The sequence below is a fragment of the Ascaphus truei genome, chromosome 1, assembly GCF_040206685.1.
Source record: "Ascaphus truei isolate aAscTru1 chromosome 1, aAscTru1.hap1, whole genome shotgun sequence".
Lineage (NCBI taxonomy): Eukaryota > Metazoa > Chordata > Amphibia > Anura > Ascaphidae > Ascaphus > Ascaphus truei.
Window position 1 is genome coordinate 36,493,688 of NC_134483.1, and position 22,677 is coordinate 36,516,364.

At 44.5% G+C, this 22,677-nt stretch overlaps 1 long non-coding RNA gene across 2 annotated transcripts in view; it reads left to right on the forward strand.

Moving 5' to 3' along the window:
• Positions 1–6,770: 6,770 nt before the first annotated feature.
• LOC142468907 (uncharacterized) overlaps positions 6,771–22,677 on the forward strand; it is a 53,006-nt gene continuing 37,099 nt past the window's right edge. For both annotated transcript variants that reach the window (XR_012788903.1, XR_012788902.1), the window contains exons 1-2: positions 6,771–7,123; positions 8,418–8,571. This is a non-coding gene — a long non-coding RNA (uncharacterized LOC142468907). The remainder of the gene's footprint in view (positions 7,124–8,417; positions 8,572–22,677) is intronic.

The window sequence follows — 22,677 nt, forward strand, 5'->3', positions numbered from 1 at the left end:
GAAATGCATTTTTCATCAGTCTACCACTTCTTTTCTCGGATACATCATCTCCAACAAAGGTTTGGCCATGGACCCAGAGAAGCTAAAAGCCGTCATGGATTGGCCACAACCCAATTCCCTCAAATCTGTTCAGCGGTTTTTGGGTTTTTCTAATTATTACCGGAAGTTTATCCGCAACTTTTCCACCATTGTCGCTCCTATCACGGCACTGACCAAAAAAGGTGCAGACCCTTCATCTTGGTCTCCAGAAGCTGTCACGGCATTCGAGACACTGAAACAAACTTTTGTCTCTGCTCCCATCCTTCGACACCCTAACACGAATTTCCCCTTCACCTTAGAGGTTGACGCTTCGGACTGTGGGGCTGGGGCGGTTCTGTCGCAGAAATTTTCTTCTCAGGATAAACTTCATCCTTGCGGGTTTTTCTCCAAAAGATTTTCATCGGCAGAGAGGAATTATGACGTGGGCAATAGGGAACTTTTGGCCGTCAAAATGGCTCTTCAAGAATGGAGACATCTTCTGGAGGGGTCAAAAGAGCCATTCACCATCCTTACGGACCATAAGAACTTATTGTACATTGAGAATGCCCGTCGCTTAGGTCCTCGCCAAGCTCGCTGGTCGTTATTTTTCTCTAGATTCAATTTTGTTCTCTCATACATTCCCGGCACTAAGAACGTCAAGGCGGATGCTCTCTCCCGGCAATACTCTTCTGAAGAGAGATCAGAGAAAACCACTGAGTCCATCCTCCCTAAACAAAGAATCTTAGCAGCTGTGGCATTCAAGAATCTGGAGAGGATCATCAAGTCTCAAGAGAACATCCCGTCCGGTCTTGTGGTTCCTAAAGACTCTTTGTATGTGGAACCCAAATTTATCCCTGAAATACTGGACTGGGGACACGCCGTCCGTTCGGCAGGGCATCCTGGATTCAAGAAAACCTTGGACCTCATCCGTCGTACCTTTTGGTGGCCCAATATGGCTAAAACCATTCTGGAATTTACACGGTCCTGTCCGGTATGTGCGCGTAACAAGATTCCTCGTCAGAAACCTCAGGGTCTTCTCTTACCTTTACCTATTCCGGAGCGTCCCTGGTCCCACATTTCGATGGATTTTATTGTGGAGTTGCCTAGGTCGAATGGCATGAATACCATTCTTGTGGTAGTAGATCGGTTTTCCAAGATGGCACACTTTATCCCTCTCAAAGGATTACCCTCCTCACCCGCCCTTGCGGATATTTTTGCCAAAGAGATTTTCCGGATCCATGGGATTCCTACATCCATCGTGTCCGATCGGGGTTCCCAGTTCGTCTCCAAGTTCTGGAGAAATTTCACCAAGAGACTAGGTATCTCGTCTTCCTTTTCTTCTGGATATCACCCTCAATCCAACGGACAGACCGAGAGGGTTAATCAATCCCTCGAGAAATACTTAAGGTGCTTCGTCTCTAATTCTCAGGATGACTGGGCAGAATTACTTATCTGGGCTGAGTACGCATTCAATTCTTCCAGGAATGAGTCTACCCACGAGACTCCCTTCTTTATCAACTACGGATTCCATCCGGCTCGCCTACCTATTACTAAAGAATCCTCTGGGGTACCAGCCGTGGACGAACATATTGCTCTCCTACAAGACTCTTGGTCCAGAATACAATCTGCATTACAAAAAGCATCCTTGACATCTAAAAATCAGGCTGATCGTCACCGTCGTCCGGCACCCGAATACAAACCCGGGGACAAGGTTTGGCTATCATCCAAGAACATCCGTCTCAAAACGCCTTCCCTCAAATTGGCTCCTAGGTTCCTGGGTCCCTTTTCCATTTTGGAGCAGGTTAATCCGGTTTCTTTTCGACTCCAACTTCCTCAAAGCATGAGAATTCCGAATGTCTTTCACACCTCACTTCTCAAACCTTTTATCTCCAGTAGCCTCTTTCCGGATCACACTTCGAAACCAGATCCTGTGATGGTACAGGGTAACGAAGAGTATGAAATACAGGCTCTACTGGATTCCCGTCTTTCAAGAGGTAAAGTCCACTTCTTGGTCCACTGGAGAGGTTTTGGACCCGAAGAGAGGTCATGGGTACCCCTGAAAGATATTCATGCTCCAGGACTCCTCAAACGCTTTCGTAAGAAGTTTCCATCAAAACCATGGAAGGATCGTCCTGAGGCCGATCCTGAAGGGGGGGGTACTGTGAGGAATCAGGGATCGCGGCGCCCGCGCCCTGGTTCCTCTGCTGATATATTCCCTCCTGCTGCCGTGGCGCGCACACCTCGCCAGCGCCACTCACCTCCGTCGGTTCTGGGGGTTCCCCGGCGTCCTCGGCGTCCCCGGTTTCCAGCAGTACCTCACGCGGCCGCCATGTTGCTCGGGCGCGCGCCTGAACAGCGCGCGCCGGGCGAAGTTAATTTATTCACTGCTCTGGCAGTGAAGACCCGCCCCCAATACAGGAATATGATCTCCTGTCAAGACAAGAGTCCTCACCTGTCTGCCAATCAAGGGAACCTATCCAGGATGGCTCCACGCAGTCCTCCAGGTCTGCCTTCACTTCTGATTGGTCAGCCACACTTTATAATGCCAGTCCTTCCTATCATTCATTGCTCGACATAGTTTTCACTTGGATTACTACTCTGGCGTTTTCTCTCTCATTCACTCAGGTTACGACTTGGCTTGGCGGACGTCTCTCTCTGGCTCTAAACCCCTGCTTGGACAAACGACCTTCCAGTATTCTCCAATCCCAGACCTTGGCTAACGGCAACGACAACGGCATTTCTACACCGGTACCGGCAAGTATTGCTAGCGAAATACACCTGGCCTGGCAACGCCAAAATCACCACACTCCGGACACGCTCCCTTTGCTGCGGGTGCGTGCTTCTATACGTTCCTCACCTCAGTGAAAGGAACGGGTCTGGTCTGCGGGCAGCACCGGCGTAACAGAAGCAAGACGAGCAGTATTCTCCACCAGTGATATGGACGTGGGCTGTAGCCACAGCGCTCAACATACCATTCGGTTAAAGGATACGACTCCGTTTAGAGAAAGGTCCCGTCGCATCGCTCCTAGGGATGTGGAAGATGTGAGAAATCTACTACAAGAAATGGAGGTGGCCGGCATCGTTATGGGATCTCGCAGTCCATATGCATCGCCTATGGTGGTGGTGCGGAAAAAGAACGGGTCAGTACGGCTATGTGTGGACTATAGAACCTTGAATAATCGTACTGTACCAGATCAGTATACCCTCCCTCGGATCGAAGACCTCTTAAACGCACTGTCGGGAAATAAGTGGTTCAGTGTGTTGGATCTGAGGTCCGGGTATTATCAAGTGCCGATGAACTCCGAAGATCAGGAGAAAACAGCTTTCGTCTGCCTGCTGGGGTTTTATCAATTCACGCGTATGCCCCAAGGTATATGCGGTGCTCCAGCCACTTTCCAGCGTCTAATGGAAAAGACGATTGGGGATATGAACCCCAGAGAATTCTTAAGAATTCTTAGTGTATCTGGATGACATAATAGTGTTCGGGAAGACGCTGGAGGAACATGAAGAGCGGCTGATAAAAGTGCTGGATCAACTAAGCGCGGAAGGACTCAAGCTGTCGATGGATAAGTGTCGGTTTTGCCGCAACTCGGTGACCTATGTGGGTCACATTGTCCCTTCGGAAGGAATATCTACTGATCTGAGGAAGATAGAAGCTGTGGTGAACTGGCCGCGACCCGCTAACGTTATGGAATTGCGATCCTTCCTAGGATTTTGCGGTTATTATCGAAGATTTGTGGAAGGTTATTCCAGCAAGGCGAAGGTTCTCAACAACCTTCTCAAAATCTACCCTGAAGACACGGGTCGAAAAGCAGCTTCTGCTCAAGCACCCTTTGGGGATAAGTGGACTCCAGCTTGCGAAAAGGTGTTTCTGGGGTTAAAGAGAAACTTAACACAGGCCCCTGTGCTGGCTTATGCAGACTCTGAGCGGCCGTATATTCTACACGTGGATGCCAGTTTTAACGGTTTAGGAGCAGTGTTGCATCAGAAATACGATACTGGACTTCGACCAGTGGCCTATGTCAGTCGGAGTTTAACGCTCAGTGAACAGAACCATCCTGTACACAAATTGGAGTTTCTAGCCCTCAAATGGGCTATTGTGGACAAGCTGCATGACTACTTGTATGGGGTCACATTTGAAGTTAGGACTGATAACAGCCCTTTGACATACATCAACACCTCTGCTAAGTTGGATGCTACCAGCCACCGCTGGTTAGCAGCGCTCTCAAATTATCAATTCACCCTTAAGTACAAGCCTGGGCCTATGAACATTGGCGCTGATGCCCTATCTCGACGACCAGGATTAAATCCTACTCCTGATGAGGGTGTTTGGGAAGAAATTCCGGGACCAGGAGTACGGGTATTGTGCTCCATAGCAGCGGTGGTGCAAGACCGAGTTGCCTTCTCTGAATTGAGGATAGTGGATTCTTTAGGGTGTCAATCAAAGGCTATCCCAGAAGCGTACCGTCACCCGGACGGGATGGATATCACTCCGGATAAAATTATCGCCTGGAAGGATCTGGTGCAATATCAAATTCACGACCCAGTGGCAGGGATAATCAGTCAAACTCTCCAACAAAATAATCCATTGTTGCTTAAACGGGCCCCTAAAGAAATGTTAGCCTTGTTGATGAAAGAAATTAACAAGTTCGAACTCGATAACTGTCTACTGTATAGGGTAGTGCCGTACCACAACCACCCGGATAGACGACAGTTATTCCTACCTAAGATCCTACAACCAATGGTCCTTCAAGCGTTACATGATGATCACGGTCATCTGGGTATCGATAAAACCTTTGGGCTACTTTGTGATCGATTCTTTTGGCCCAACATGAGGGAGTCTGTGGAACTACACTGTAGGCAGTGTACCGCTGTATACAACGAAAAACTCTACACACCCGGGCGGCGCCCATGGCTCATTTGAAAAGCTCGGGACCCATGGATCTGGTGTGTATGGACTTTCTTTGTATTGAACCCGACACTCGAGGCATCAGAAATGTACTGGTGATCACAGATCACTACACCAGATATGCCCAAGCCTTCCCTACTAAAGACCAACAGGCGGTGACTGTAGCTAAAGTCTTATGGGAGAAGTATTTCATTCATTATGGACTACCAAATCGATTGCATTCGGATCAAGGCCGGGACTTTGAAAGTAATCTTATACGAGAACTGCTTAAGTTGCTGAGTATCACCAGGTCCCAGACGACACCTTACCACCCAGAAGGGGACGCTATGCCTGAACGGTTCAACCGAACGCTGCTCAACATGCTTGGTACCCTAAAGGGCTCACAGAAGACTGAATGGAGTAAGCATGTAGAGTCCTTGGTACATGCTTATAATTGCACCCGCCATGAGTCCACTGGATATACGCCTAACTTTCTGATGTTTGGACGAGAAGCTCGGCTACCAGTGGATGTACGTCTGCGGATATCTACCGATGGGGTATCCAATAGGACGCATTTCAAGTATGTGCAAAGGCTACAAGACAGTTTGCAGCAGGCATATAAGTTGGCAGAGAAAGCTTTGGCTCAATTAAATGCGAGTAATCAGAGACGCTACGATCATAAAGTGCGCCATAAGGAAATTCGTCCGGGGGATGCTGTCCTTCTTCGCAATCTGGGCATTCCCGGGAAGCATAAACTGGCCGACCATTGGAGAGATGGTGTATATGAGGTGGAGTAACAGATGCCTGGCCTCCCGGTGTACCGTATCAAAGACTCAGAAGGCCGGGTAAAGGTCTGGCATAGAAATCATCTACTTCCTATACCTCAAGTAGGAGATCAAGAGCCGGAAATAGCAGCTGCTTCCCTAGATGGGGAGCCAAACTTAACAGAGGTTTGTTCAGAGACTGTAAATAATACCAACCCTGAGGACTCCATGGAAGGAACCTCTCAAAGGGGCCTTCTGACCGCAGGGGCATCTCCCGAAGGAGCTACGGGTAAAGGGTCTCATGGTCAAAAGTCAGATAAGGTGACTCCAGTGAGTCAGCCCTTAGATCCACAGAGCCCATGCTTTGTGCCTCAAAGAGACTGTGTTGAACCACTGAGCCCCTCAAGGGAAGAGATTGAGTTACAAATTGAGGTTAGTTACTCTCCAGAGGGAGTGACTGCAGAACAGCTCCGCAGACGTCAAAGAGTTGGTCAACCTCCCATGAGAATGACATGATCAATTCAGGGCACCCCATTATGAGGCTCAGCAGTGAGCTCGCAGTAGAGTGAGATCTGTGATTGTAATGCTCAATGAAATGTATAATCTCATGTAGAGTATACAAGTGATAAGTTGTATTAATATATATGCATTTTTATTGTGTAAATATGAGTGACATTGGTATACGTTCCCAAGCTGGGAGGTTGGATTCCACCAGGGGGAGGATGTAGCCAGGTTCTCCGGTACTACCACTTCTTACCTTGGTGCTAGTGAGAGCTGCCGGGGCGGCCGCGGCACCGGGGACTCCCGGAGGTACTGGCTCAGGGTGCCGCCATGTTATGCGCGATTCGCGCATGCGCAGTAGCATGATAGTTGCGGTGGCCCCAACAGATAGAGTTGCGCATGCGCAATGATACAGGAGAGGCAGCCATTTTAGATAGGAGCATCCACAGCGGCGGCCATTACCAGGGAAGGCTCTGTGTGGGACTACAAGTCCCATGAGCCTCAGGGAGTTGGGATACCAGGTGGTCATAGCAGCCAATGGGGTTGCCAAAACTCTCTGCTTTCTGATTCTGAAACATTCCGCGCGCTGGAGAAAACAGGCAGTTGGTGTCAGTTGGTGATGGGATGCAAGGGGAGAGGAGGTGCGTAGTGCAGGGGGTCAGTGACCCACTGCATAGGCCAGAATATTCCCCTAGGCCTTGAGTCACCACCAGCTTGTGGTACTGCAGGGAACAGCCCTAGATAGGGACTTTACCCTTTACTGATAGTAGCAGTCAGGGACACAGCATCTTCCTGAGCTACAAGGTGATCTGTAGTTTGGGATCAGACTGCATTGCGGAGTCAAGCCTTGTGAGAGACCTCCTTGACAGTGAGGAACTACTCGTGAGAGACGACGCTGGATCTGCGGATCCTTTTCGAAGTATCAGCGACCGGTTGTTGGAGCACCCGGCAGGTATTATTATAAAGTGCACCTACACCGGTACCTACAGGCGCTGATCCCGCCTTGGGGGGTGGGTTTCTTGGGGACACTAACGGTTAAGTGACCAAGGACTGGTCCAGTACATTGGACATGGTGTGGGGTGCACACGGTGGTGGGGAAGGAACACTTGCACAGTGGGTGCACTCTGAACTACTGGTATACAGCTATATCATTCTTATATGTGTATATGTCATTCAAGCTTATAACTGCCATATAAGTGTGTATGTTCGCTAATGTTATTTCATGCATATGTGTTATTAGGCCCAACGTATATATATATATATATATATATATATATATATATATATATATATATATATATATATATACGTTGGGCCTAATATATATATATATATATACGTTGGGCCTAATAACACATATGCATGAAATAACATTAGCGAACATACACACTTATATGGCAGTTATAAGCTTGAATGACATATACACATATAAGAATGATATAGCTGTATACCAGTAGTTCAGAGTGCACCCACTGTGCAAGTGTACTATATATATATATAGTAAGCTGTTACATAAACATGTGCTTTGTTTATTGTTTTTGTCCAGGGGAATCTCACATCTAGGGGATCCTGGGCAAGTGGAGGTGCTGCCATTTACTATTGTTGCCCCAGGCTCCCAGTTAGCAGAAGCTCAGATCTCGGTGAGCCAGCAGGTATATACAGCATCAGTAGCCTGTCTAGTCAGCAGGAAAGAGGGTTACAGCTGTATGCTAACGGTGGAGGTTTTTTTGTCGGCTTTTTCACCCACCATAACGTAAAATGTGTATGTTGTGTGTACACGCACACCACGTACGTACCAGGCACTCCTCACTTCTATGTAGATACAGGTTATAATCCACTTCTCTTTCATTGCGGGCAGGCTGAGCCATCATAGCCTCCACCAAATGATTGGAACATACATGAAAAAAAGAAAATTGTCCACAGCCCCCCTTATAAAAATATATTATGTTATTCTCTCTATCACAGATACAAAAAAAGTTTTGGAAAATTGTGCGATGTTTAGGACCACAAAATGTTCTTTTTTGTATCTGTGATTGGAAGACTAAAGTAATATGTTTTTTTTTATAAGAAGCAGTGCTGAGGACAATTTTCCTTTTTTTCCTCTCTATATACTGTACACACAAACGTATATTTTATATACTGTTACTGCACTTTTTTTGCAGTTTAAATAACATTGCAGCGTTCAACAATATAATTGTATATGGAGCAAAACAAGTCACCAACAAAAACAATGTTTTTGTATCTAGAGTGATCCAACTAAGAAGATGAAGTCGGTACAAAGTACATAGTCTTTATCCTATATGATCAAATAAGGCCTAATTTTGCACTTGAAAATGCAGAGGCGCAGACAACAAAAGCCTGGCATCTGGAAACAGGCAGCTACACGGGGGCTGTCAGCAGGTAGCAAATTTCTTTTAAACCCATTTAGATTATCTAGTATGCACAAGAGAACAGAATTGTGCTGAAGCCTTTGATAACATTTGATTGTTCTTTCATACCTATATTTAACTATGAAAATAAGGTTGCTTGCTTGTTTGTATTTGTGTTATGATTATCTGTAAAACAGTCATTTAACACTTTGAATGTATGCGTTAATATGAGGTTGTTACACAATAGACAGTTACTGTTTTGCTTCCTTGATTTATCGATCGAAACAATATATTTGCAGTTTTATGTCTTAGAAACACTTAAAAAATAAAAGGCCGGTGTCTTTTATATAATGTAAGTATTATGGGAAATATCTCGTTTCCAATTGTGCCTTATTCCTTATAAGGGGCAAATGTAATAAGAACAAAACACGTTCTTTTTTTGCAATTAAATTGACAGTAAGGAGTGCATTTTGCACAGATGCCAATTTCTAAAGGTACTTTCTATCGATTTTGATTGCATTAGTGCTGTGTGCATCAGCTTGTAACTTGGAGGGTGGTTATATGAGGGATAAGCAAGAGTTATTTGGTAAACACATTTGAACATATGAATCAAAGCAACAGTGGAGCAAATATTGGGCACAATAACTGCACCATACTGTATTTATCAAAGGACATCAATAGGATTTTTTTTTATCTTGTGAACTCTTTTTGCCCCCGAATTGCACCACTTTCTTTTTCTTAATACTTAGACTTTACTGTATTGAGATGTACATGAAAACACACAAAATGCTTATCGCTCTCCAAAGATACCGTTGTTAACATAAAAACCTCATGGTGCATAGGGTAGGGACAATATGAACATAGAAATCCAGTCAGGGTGTAAATCCTGGTTGGACAAGAAACCCACAATTGCACTCAATGAGGACAAACAATAGGTGGGACAGAAAATATAGCCCCAGGCTTGTAGCCTATTGTGATAAATGACGCAAAACAAAAAAGCTTTATTAAAACATACTAAGGGACAAAAACAGGGAGTGTAGGGTATAAACACAAGTGTATTAAAAATTAGGTGGTGGTGACACAAAATAGAGGATAAAGGCCCCTCCAAAGCCCACCATGGAAAATCTCATATAAAGGAGAATGTGTCTCAAACTATGTATATGGTGTCAACCATGAAATATATCCACAGAGATACACAAATATTCCTGGTTTGAAGCTCCTAATGGTAAACTGTATAAGCGCTGGTTACCTTTATTCACACTGATACAATATCAAGTAATTCCCTACAAGTAAGTTGGAGTGCTGACATAATGTACCTGGTGGTGGCGACCCGCGATGCTAGGAACTCCAGTGTACCGAGGAGACTGACATACACCCGGTTATACTGGTAGTATTAAGCGCTGGCATATACTTACCCTCCCTTTACTGTCTTAATTTACTTACCTGACATATTAGGCTAAATGTTACCTGTATGTTCTCTTTGATCTGGCATATTTTGTAACGTCTGATAGGCTGTAACTGAACCCATGAAACAGGTTATTTAAAGTGTCCATATGCTATGTGTACACGCCAGCAGCACTAATTTTCCTGTTTCTCATTTGCAGTGTTACTGAACACACTACCCATCTATACACATTGTATCACTTTGTGCTTGTTGCAAATTTATATGCTAATAGTATTTTGAGCAGTTTGGGTTATGTTACCACACACACATTAATTGCTACATTATGTCAGCACTCCTACTTACTTGTAGGGAATTACTTGATATTTTGTCAGTGCGAATTAAGGTAACCAGCGCTTATACAGTTTACCATTAGGAGCTTCAAACCGGGAATATTTGTGTATCTCTGTGGATATATTTCATGGTTGACACCATATACATAGTTTGAGACACATTCTCCTTTATATGAGATTTTCCATGGTGGGCTTTGGAGGAGCCTTTATCATCTATTTTGTGTCACCACCACCTAATTTTTAATACACTTGTGTTTATACCCTACACTCCCTGTTTTTGTCCCTTAGTATGTTTTAATAAAGCTTTTTTTGTTTTGCGTCATTTGGCACAATAGGCTACAAGCCTGGGACTATTTTTTCTGTCCCACCTATTGTTTGTCCCCATTGAGTGCAATTGTGGGTTTCTTGTTCAACCAGGATTTATACCCTGACTGGATTTCTATGTTTGTATTGAGATGTATCAACTTCTGTGAGTAGGTCTGTAATTTGTTTACATTTTCTTAGCATCATAAAGTGTGTTACATCGCAGGAAGCATAAGGGACTCTCTACCTTGATTATATTTTTTTATCAGCACCTACATGCTAACGCATGCTTCTTTGTTAAATAGCGTAAGCCGCACGCTTGTATATATACTTTATGTTTGAACTAATAAATGCAATCCTAACTTTAATTGTTAGCTGGAACATAGTGAGAACACAATCAATCTTATTAATTAGGCTGTGTAGGGAATCTGTTAATCAAACAGCAGTCATGCGTATCGCTCTGTGCATTGTGGGCGCTTAATTGTGTGTCGCAGTTTGTAATTGCCATTCCTGTGTGTATAAAACGCTGTGACCGTACCTTACTTGTTTGAAAGTATGGATGGAAGACCGTCTGGATGACGTTATAATTAATTAATAATACGCATTGATACAATATATGCATGGGACCTACATGCATCCAAACCCCACCACCTGGGATTTTAACTATATTTGTTGACACTGTATATATTTGCTCTTAGATAGTTATAAATAATTAATTAATTAAATGTTATTATTTTTCATGATGATGATTCTCTGTGGAATGATCACTTGTCCTATGGTTATAACCTGATACATTCTAAATGTAAGCCCAGGTGTAATACAACGGTCTCTACTTAACATTACTAGAAGCCTATCTGTCTCTTTTATTGATTGTATTTTTGTGGATGAGTGCAACTATGGGGAATTCTTTTTGCTCCCTCTTGGATCATCTTCTGCATTAATCTATCCCATTACCCCATGAACCCCACACAACATACTATTTCCCCCCCTACAGTTTACAAGGTTTGAGCGATTCGATTATTTTCTTCTATATAATATAAAGAAATGCCAGAAGCCAAATACATATCAGAACAACACACAGCTTTTCCTAAATGCATATATTGTTCGTCTTCGAGTGCATCAAACACAAACAATATTAAAATTGGGTATGAGCAATTTCAATCCTTCTCAAAGAATGTTACATTACAACAAAAATATTACGATATGACCACAGAAGACGTATGCAATTCCCAACAATTTCTCTCATAATCTTACTGGGAGTTATAATCAGCACATGCTCAACTCTTTCATATTTAATCAACAGTATCATTCTGGGAATGACGCAAATTTACCAGCACACCAAGAACCCGCTGTCCAGAAGTCTATAATTGTACAACTAATTCCTACTTAGAGTGAGAAACTGCCATATGCTGAAAATCATTAACAGTATAATTCAGTTGTTATTGTTGGGCCAAGTACTCAGAATAAGATGTGTGTAATCTCTAATGAAAAACGTGATCCCAATATGACAGATCACATGTCAACACATCCATCAATAGTATTTCAAAACCAAGATGTCACTGAGTAGTAACTAAGTGTTGTGCACAGTTACCAATCAACATACATACAGAACAGAAGAAAGAGGAACAAGTAATAACTTTCAGACATCCATGAAATATACATACAGTATGCAAATTATCCAGCATCTATCAAACATGACAATAGCTTCACAGTAACATCTTACAGGTCTAACAATCCAAGGTAAGAGCTATAATGATTCAATACTGCAATCCCAATGCAATGTTTCAGTTTGAAAGCCACTAGAAGTCACCTTTATACAAATTATTGCTATTCTTTATCAATACAGTATACAAACATGTAGTAGGGTAGTTCTCTGCAACTCTAGGGGGTACTGATGCAGCTCCTCGGACTCTTATGCGGAGGTGTGTGTTGGCCATGTTGGCACTCCCAAAGGACTAGAGAGAGGATATCCCCTGAAGGAACAGGATAACCTCTGGAGACTTGGGACCGCATGTCAGTTCTGCCGGAGACCGCGGACAGGAAAGTCGTGCCTGGGGAGTCAGTTAGGCTGCGTAGGACAGTGACACCCCACAGGCCACAGTTAGTCCCCCATCCCCAGTAGCGGAGTATTACAGGGCTGGCCCATAGGCAGGGACTTGCCTCAGTAGTTTGCTGTCACGGGAGACTCCTGTGGCGGGTAGGACCTCGGTAGCCGGAACAGGCAAGATAGTTGTGGTAATGGGCTGAGTCAGTGGTAAGCAGCAAGACGGATTGTCGTGGGCAAGCAGGGGTCGGTGGCAGGTGGCAAGCAGGATCGTTGTGGCACATGCAGAGGTTCGGTAACAGGAAGACAGGAGCAGGAACTGGGCAGGGGAGCAGGGACTGAGACCAGGGATCAGGGAACAAACAGAGAAAAGCCAGATTACTAGCAAGGGCCTTTAATGTAACAGAACTCCAACACGGAACGGAACAGGTACAGGAACAGAAGCTGCGGCATGGGCTAGGAGTCTGACTCAAAACAAAGGCAAGGAACCAAACAGGAAGCAGAACTATAAGACAGAGAGAGGAGCAACAAGAAGACAGACAGACAGATAGAAGAACCCAGAGCAGACAGATAGCAGCCGCACACCTGGTGGACAAGGAAATAACTATGGCTAGGCAGGATGTCTAGGAGACCCTGATAATTGCACTGTGGAAGAACCACAGAGCAGAGCCGCATCTGGAAAGGAATCCTTCTGGACTGCGGGATCTACACGTGGCAGCCGGATGTAAGGAGGGAAGGGGATTGTGTTTAGAGGCCCCTGCATTGTGGGACACGGATGCAGCCTATCTCTACAGAGGGAGACCTAGCTACATACCCTTATCCAAGGAAGGTACCAACGTGCACCACCATGACAAGGGGAGGGTAGCGCTGCCCTCACATACATTTTGGGTATAACTCTGGATGGACATCTGGCTGTATAAGGTGCCTCAGGGATATAGTGCCAGAAGGACACAAAGGGTGTGCATTATTGTTGATATACAATACGTTATATGTATTCTGTTGACCCTGTTAGTATTACTATACTGTGTTATGCATGTGTATTTGCTAGGACCCCACTGGTAAAGAGTAATGTTTATCACTGTGTGTTGTGGTTATTTGATGTATCTGTTCCCGTGCGAAGCCATCCCGCCTATGCTGGGATCCCCCACGGGTGGAGGCGCTGCAACCCAAACTACCACGCTATGAGCGGAGGTCCAGGCCTTCTGTGAGCCTGCAGGTTATCACCATAACGTACGTAGCAAACAAATCTCCCTTGCGGGGGAGGAGGCATTACATACACTATACATTTTTACTTAGAAACATATTCATTTAAGTCCTGTCTTTGGCAATAAGTTGATATGTGCTCCTTGGCTAGTAACTAATCTTGCGCAATTTATTGGCTAGTTTGGAGCCGTTTTTATCCTTTAATCATTACCATGGTTGTAAAAGAAAACACGACTGACAGTTTCTCCAACCTGCCTTTCATTTACTAATACTTCATATTAATTACTGGGTTCCTGGTAATGCCTTTTTCCTGCTATAGCACAGGGGTGCACAAAGTTTTGTTCTCTGTGTCCCCCTTGCCTGCTCTCCCCCCTGATCACGCCCTCCCCTTACCTTTTCTCCGGCATTTTCTGACGTCACGACGTCATGTGATGTTGCGTTGCCATGGCTATGCAATGTCATGTGACCCCTTGGCGTAATTTGACGCCCCGTTGCCATCTGGTAACAGAAAATCCTGAAAAATTATCTGGAGCTGATTTTATTTGCTTCCTGTTAAGTAGGAATCCAATTTAAACCTGTTTAGCAAGAGAGGAAATAATTACATTTTGATGTCAATCAGCAATAGGTCACGCTTTACTGTATGTACAGTATCTTCCTGGCAGTTATTGCAGCAGCATCACCATAAAATAAAGTGCTAGGCTCATCCACACTGGAGTTATATGCCAAATGTTCCTGTTGAATTCCACAGTGTGCTGTATTTTGCCGAAATAAATTCCAGCTTCACAATATTTTTTTGCTATAGCCTCCCGCGACAGCCAGTACTGGAAGTATTGCTGAATATTGTTTTGGAGTAGACTCTGGAGAGAGGACAACTTTAAGTAAAGCGTAATAACTCTGTGCAATGGTTTTTTTTTTTCATTACGGTATATTAATAAGTTGTCCCTGATCTTATCTTAACTTTTCTACTATCATTTAAATAATCCATCATGCTATTGGCAGTATTATTTATAAAATTGCATTTTATAGCACGGTACAAAGGACATTGTAACAGTATAGCATAGAAGAAAAATAATTTCACACAAAGAGCTTACAATCTAAAACATATACGGGTGAATAGAAACGCACCATGTGATGGGGGAAAGAGTTGGATTGATTAGAATTTCTGTGGCTATTCAGTGTCAGGTAGAATGTTATGCTTTGTGCATTGGATGACAGGGACCAACGGGACAAGAGAGGAGGAGATAATGAAAGAATAAATTGATGTATTAATCCAGAAGAGAGACTTTCTGGATTTACACTTTTAAAAGCCTAACTCCTCCTGGCCTTATTATAGATATTGACCTGGGATCTTTTTTTCCTATAACATCATTTTTTTTTAGTGTAACATCTTTTTTTTTTATGATTTAACATGACTCCTTTTTTTCTGATATAAAAATTGGATTTTATACACCCACACCCCATTTGTGTGTCTTTTGGAGGGGTTTGTTAGCTAATTGCAATACAAGTTTTCTTATTTAAATCTCCCACCATTTTTTTACTCTCATGTTCATATTTTCACATTTTACGAGGTGGCTGTGTTACTTGAGGTTCTCATAGTAGTTTTCAATTTTTTATTTAATTTTTAAGCCCAAAGTTTATTGTCCAAATATTTCCTTTGCGGACTGTTCTGATGATATATATATATATATATATATATATATATATATATATATATATATATATATATATATATATATATATACATATATATATATATATATACATATTATTTCTGCTTTTGTTTAATGATTTTTTTAAATTGAATTCCTTTATTTCTATAGAGGTTTTTAGACAACTTTTTTTTGTAATTGGTAGTCCTCTGAGAAAAATGTTGTAATGAGGGACAAAAAAGTAAATACAGTACATGTGTAACAGGTTTTCCCCCACCCTCCTAGAAATCTCACTATTACAGGGTGTTGTTGTGCTGCTCACCTGTTTGCTCACAGAATACTGAGCGTCCACCGATGGTAGTGTGGACGGACAGGACAGGCTTTAAGGTGATGGATGGCTCTTTATGGTTGGTGCAGCGCCTCCATCTCCAGCAGGTTCCAGGAGCACTGGGTGCAATCCTTTTGTACTCCCTCTGATTAATTGCAGTCTCAGACAGGAGTAAATATAAACAGGAACAGCTTTATTCATCAATCCAGCACGGTACAGCATACAGTACAATGGTATACCTATTCCCTCTTCTGGGTGGTCCCTGGAATCGACCCCTAGGACTTGAGGCCCAAAAGGTCTATCCATGCTCATCCTACCAGGGGATGAGGTGTAGTAGTTCCACTCCTCTGAGAGAGGGGAAGGAAGGTGGTCAGAGCCCTGACTACACACTCCCAAAGCCTCCTAAATGTAGCTGTTCAGCCCCTTTAGTACCCAGGAGGAGAGTCCAAGGTCTGAGCCCCGAACACAGGCCTTAGTCCGCCCCCCATGTCACTAAAGGGATCTGCTTACTGCAGGGGTAAGCCCTAACAATGCCTACACTTATGTTCTTAGGGATTATGTGTTAGGCAGGGCAGATTAGTAACCAAAAAGGATACATGGCTACAAATGTTATTAGAGATGTGAAAATCATTCACCTAAATTTGCAAAGCATGCACGTTTGCGAAAAAAAAATGATAGGGTTAAAAAAGTTTGGAAGTAGTTTGCCTAGTAAACGTCTCCACAGCCTGAAAAATGGGTGTGTAACATCCATCAAAAATTGCTATTTAGAGACTTACGGTACGGCACCAGACAGAGAAACAGCAGCATCAGAAGACTGAGCTCTGTGATGGCTCTGCCAGATCGCAGCCAAAAAGGCAACAATCTCCAAAAAAAAAAAAGGCACCATGGGAGAAGGGAAAACTTGAGGAGAGGCTCCTTAGCATTTTAAAGTCAGATTAACACCCCCAAAAAAATGATGGGGGTTCTGTTTTGGTGCTAGGCAAAGTGAAAGCAGAAACCCAGCTAGTAATCACCCAAAACAGCACTAACCTGAACAAAAGGGACAGGCAAGGAGAGGGGAAAGGGTCCTAAGTGAGCTGGATGGAAAAATATCTCTCCAAAAAAATCCAAGAAGCCTTCATAGCAGCAGCAACGTCCTGAGAAGGCAGAGAAGAAAAGGGGGAAAATCCAAGATAGTTGCTGACCTCATGAGCAGCATGCAGAGAATCAGCAGGATGTCTGTGACCCACAGGAGAGTGATGAACACAGGGAGCAGTGAGAGCATGGTGAGGTGGCCAGAGCTGTGGGGAGGGAAATCATGCCAACTCTGACTTCAATCTTTGATGATATTTTCATGCTGTGGTATGGGACAGAAACATCACTGATCCAGTTCATTAATAAATTAAATACACTTGAATCAAGTATCAGGTTGACTTTAACTCATGATGTACAGACAAGCAACTGTCTAGACATAACTATCTAAAAATCGCTCCATGGCTTACAAACATGCATTTACCGCTAAAACACAGATCCGAATACACTGCCACACACTTTCACCCTGCTCACAAATAGTTAGGGTAGTTAGAATTACTAGTAACCAGACAGACTTTGAAGGAAATACTGTAGGTAAACCCTTTAAAGAAAGAGGATACACCGCGATGAGGTTAATGCGTTCATATCCAATGCCAGGCGCTTTCCACTGTACATGATGTGTAAATTGCAAACATTTAATCACCGAATCCACGTTCAATCACCCAAAGACAGGAAAGCATGTACAGATTAAGCACAAGATGACATGCGAATCAAAAAAGGTGGTGTATCTAATTCGATGCCCATGTGATTTAATATACATTGGCAAAACTGTTTCCTCCACTCAATGAGATATTCTGCATTATAGCGTGTGTGGTGCATGCTACCTGTTGGTATTCAGGAGGGCTGAGTCATCTGCCGATGTTTGTGGGGACAGAGGACAAGCTTCTGGGGTACATACCCGACATAGATCTCTAGTGGTACAGCACCTCCATCTTCCGCATGAATGGAGGCGATCTCCTATGGTAGAGCACAATCCCCTTTCCTTTCCCAGAAAGATCACACACCAGGCAGGAGGTATAATAACTTTAAAGGTTTATTCTGTTCAGCTCAATGCAATCACAGCAGGCCTCTGCCCTATGCAGTCTCTGGTGTTGCATTCAGCTGTAGGATGGTCACTGGACCTGCACTATGGGTCAAGGGCCCCCGCAGCTGTCCTTGCTCTTCGTTGATCCTCTATCAGGGGAAGGTGCACACTCACTCTCTCCCAAAGGGAAGAGGAACAGGGAAGTATTCAGGCAACCTGTGTATGACCTGCCTCTCTCAAGTGGGGAGAGGCACTGACTAAATTTGGGCAGCAATCCCCTTAAGTACAGCCAGGAGGAGGGCACCAGGTCTGATCCATGATTGGGTATACCCAAGCCTGGTTATACCTCCCCCCATCACTCAAGGGCACTGCTCGCAGTGGGGAAAACCCATGATAAGTACTAGCAGGCCTGCTCTTTCCAGGGGTTACTGCCAGTGATGGTAGACTGGTAGCCAAGAACCAGTCCTGGCTACATAAATAAATGCTAAAAGAGAGAATAAAAACACCGGTCATCCATTAAGCAAGCACTATTGTCAAAACAAACAACAATCTCAAAATTCAACCATACCAGACAATACTCCACTACAACACCAGCAACATACTTTTATATTTATGCCGATCAATTGGTACCAAAACCTCCCCACGGAGGAGATTGTGATAGAGACTTTTTACAATGAGAAACATACTGATATTTAGGTTCAACAGAATGACAACTCTAGAACGCTAGGACTCAACAAGGAATTCAATCTAGCATGTTTCAACGAGTGACATACAAATTGACCAAGGATACAAATGGGCACAACAGTGGCCTCAGATACACTATATATGTAACTGATGGATTACAAAGGGTGATGATACACCAAGAAATCTGATGTATATAGTATAAGAATATCCCAATGAGTCTATTTTTATTGTGCCTTCTAGTTGTTATGGTTGAATTATGTATATGTAGCCCTGGTAAGAAATTGGGCTATATGTCTTTCCTCCTGCTGGTATAAGCCCTGGTAAGGGCAGGATGCCAGTAGTTACCATGGGTTCCCCCCACTTCAAGCACTGCTCTGAGTGGTGGAGGTAGGCCACCTGACTCTGTGTCTAAGGCAAGAGACACAGGGGAGGGGCCTGCCAAAGTCATAAAGGGCAGTGCACAGCCAATTTAGTTTTCTGTTAGTGTTAGAGTCTGTGTCTGGATGTACTGTCAGCACAGTGTGTGAGCTAGTCAGGTTCCTGAGGAGTAGGGCCTAGTGAGCTATAGGTGGACCAATTTCTTTCACCCTGTTTAGGGGGTGAGGGAAGAGCTAGCCCCACCCTGGGTGCCCGTGGCCTGGGGTGGTGGCAGGGAACCAAGAGACCATCCTGAAGGAGAGCAGTTTGGAGGAGAGAGACCAACTGTACCTGCCTGTGTTCCTGCTGCTATTCTGCTCTGCTGCACTGAATAAAGAGCTGCTGCTACATTTTAAGTAAAGACTGTGTGAGACTGGAATCTCTCGTCCCTGAGTGGGGACTCTCTGGAAGGATTCCACCCTACGTTCCTGGGGCGTCCCAGAGATGGAGGCGTTGCACCATTAAATGAGACGGAGGCATTCACCCCAGTAACCTGGTCCTGTCATCCCCCATACCATCACGGGAGTCTCAGGCCCTCCTGTTTCCAGCAGGTATGCACCACATACATACACGTAGCCAGACCCTAGTACAGAGGTGGGGTCCCCGATCTGCGATTGGCCCTGGGAAGAGGGGCTACATATATAATGCTGCACAATTGGTGGACTACACCAGGTGTTCAGCATGTGCCCTGACAAGCACCTGTATTTGTGTTAAAAATAATCCATCTTGTGATATGGCTAGGTTCTATGATCGTGTACTAGCCAGAAGTTTGCATACAGTAGTACCTAAAACAATGGAATAAGTGACTACTTTGCTCACTCCCTAGGGACCTGTGTCCCTCTATGTGAATCCTCAGTCCATCCAGTAGTTCAAGATTGGTTGTATATTTAGATACAAAAAAATATGGGGAATGTAACAGAAAGCCAAATTAATCCAGGCTTGATGGTTTATTTGTAATTTGTAGCCATCCAACAGATTACGCTCGATGACATTGGATCGTCAACTTTCCACGAAGCCCTTAATCCTTGATTGATAAAAAATAAATACTTACAGAGGTCCCTTCTTTCTTCTTTTCTTTAAATCTGTCTTCTTTCTCCTCGTCTAGCTAGTAAAAGTATGACCTGCTTTTCTGTTTTACCTGTTCCCTTTGTCCCACAAACATAAGACTTTCTGAGTGTATGTTTAGGTGGGATATTTGGGTGGAAATGCAGTTATTTTGTTTGCAGGAGTTGTAACCATGTATTGTTATAACTCTTTGCCCAGGACATACTTGAAACGAGAGGTAACTCTCATATACTGTATACTGTATCTTCCTAGTAAAACATTTGTATAAATAAATAAATACATTTTTACATTTAATGATGTTAATTTTTTTTATTGCTTTATTGGAAGTTGTATTTTAAAACAATTACTTCGGATTTAAAGCTGCAGTTCAGTCTATATCCTGCATGTGTGGGTTTTTTAATAAATCAGTTCTGTAGTAAGAAATAATACTTTTAGCATTTTCTGTTTTTAAAAAAACAACTTTGAAAGACCAATTTTCTTGTATTCTATTTTAACAAGCATTTGCTAAGGCACTGCCCCTTCATGTCCTGTCACAAACCCCAGGCACACCCCTTTGTCAGCACTGCCCTCCCTCTCTCTAAACGTGCACTAGCATCTGGTCACATGATCTTCCTCATAGCACATTCAAGAAGCTGGAGAAAAGGGATCAGCCATGCATAGCAGCTCGGATAGGCGATTTCAAACTTATTACAGTGTTTATTCCATTCATTGCACGTGTATATAATGTAAAATTGTAATAATTCCATTTATAGCAAACGTGTATATGTGAATATTATTTAGATGTATATGTATGTTACTGAAATGTGGAGTGAGTGTGTAGGTAAATACACACAATACACTTCCACTGCATATATATATATATATATATTATATATATTATATATGTATGTATATGTGAAGTTATGTGAGTAAAAAAGTGACAAAAACCCTCCATAGCAAGGCAAATAGCAAATGGAAATATTACTGTATGCTCATTTGTATGTATATATATATTTATATACACACACTTCAAATACGGATAGTGATTCACGTAATGATATATATATTCACTTTCTGGGAGTTAAGAGTGACTGTCCTGTTGTTCCTTTTTTTGTATCCATCATTGAATGGTATGCACCCTCTCTTTACGTTTATTTTATACTAGCTGAGAGACCCGGCGTTGCCCGTGATGTAATATTCCCGCTCCTCTCTCTCTCCTCACCCCTCCCCCTCTCTCTGTTTGTCCCCCATTCACATCAATCCAGTTCCCCCCCTCCCTCCTTTACAGCTTAATGCAGTGTGTGTGCGTCAGTCATCAGTCATTGTGTGTGCGTCAGTCAGTCAGTGTGTGTGCGCGCGCGTCAGTGAGTCTGACGCAGAAACACAAACACACACACAGACTGACTGACGCACACACACACACACACAGTCAGTGTGTGCGTGTGTGTGTGCCTCAGTCAGTCAGTGTGTGCGTGCGGCAGTCAGTCAGTCAGTCATTCAGTCAGTGTGGGTGTGGGGGTGTGCGTGCGCGCACGCGCGTCAGTAAGTGTGTGTGTGTCAGTCAGTGTGTGTGTGTGTCAGTCAGTGTGTGTCAGTCAGTGTGTGTGTGTGTGTGTGCGCACGTCAGTCTGTGTATGTGTGCGTGTGGCTGTGAGGGGTTGTGTGCATGCAGCTGTGAGGGGTTGTGTGCGTGCGTCAGTATGTATGTGTGTGTGTCAGTCAGTGTGTCAATCAGTCAGTGTGTGTGTGTGTGTGTGTGTGTGCGTGCGTCAGTCAGTCAGTCAGTGTGTGCGTGCGTCAGTCAGGGTGTGTGCGTGCGTCAGTCAGGGTGTGTGCGTGCGTCAGTCAGGGTGTGTGTGCGTGCGGCTGTCAGTGTGTGTACGTGCGGCTGTCAGGGTTTGTGTGCGTGCGCCAGTCAGGGTTTGTGTGCGTGCGCCAGTCAGGGTGTGTGTGCGTGCGGCTGTCAGTGTGTGTACGTGCGGCTGTCAGGGTTTGTGTGCGTGCGCCAGTCAGGGTTTGTGTGCGTGCGTCAGTCAGGGTGTGTGCGTGCGTGCGTCAGTCAGGGTGTGTGCGTGCGTCAGTCAGGGTCTGTGCGTGCGTCACTCAGGGTGTGTGCATGCGTCAGTCAGGGTGTGTGCGTGCGTCAGTCAGGGTGTGTGCGTGCGTCAGTCAGGGTGTGTGAGTGCGTCAGTCAGGGTGTGTGCGTGCGTCAGTCAAAGGGCAGGCGTGGGGGGGGGTGAAGGGCAGGGGTAGGGGGGGTGAAGGGCAGGGGTAGGGGTGGGTGAAGGGTAGGGGTGGGTGAAGGTCAGGGTTAGGGGGGGTGAAGAGCAGGGGTAGTAGGGGGGGGTGAAGGGCAGGGGTAGAGGGGGGTGAAGGGCAGGGGTAGGGGGGGTGAAGGGCAGGGGTAGGGGGGTGAAGGGCAAGGGTAGGGGGGAGAAGGGCAGGGGTAGGGGGGGTGAAGGACAGGGGTGGGGGGGGGGTGAAAGTGAGGCACAAATTGTTGGCAGGAGTAAAATGTCCACACACACACACACACACACACACACAACGGGAGTGAGAGGTGGTGGAGAGTGGGACTGGCGCAGATCCGAGGCTGCTTGGCCCCCCAGCGGCTGGGGAGTTGGCGGCCGGGGGGG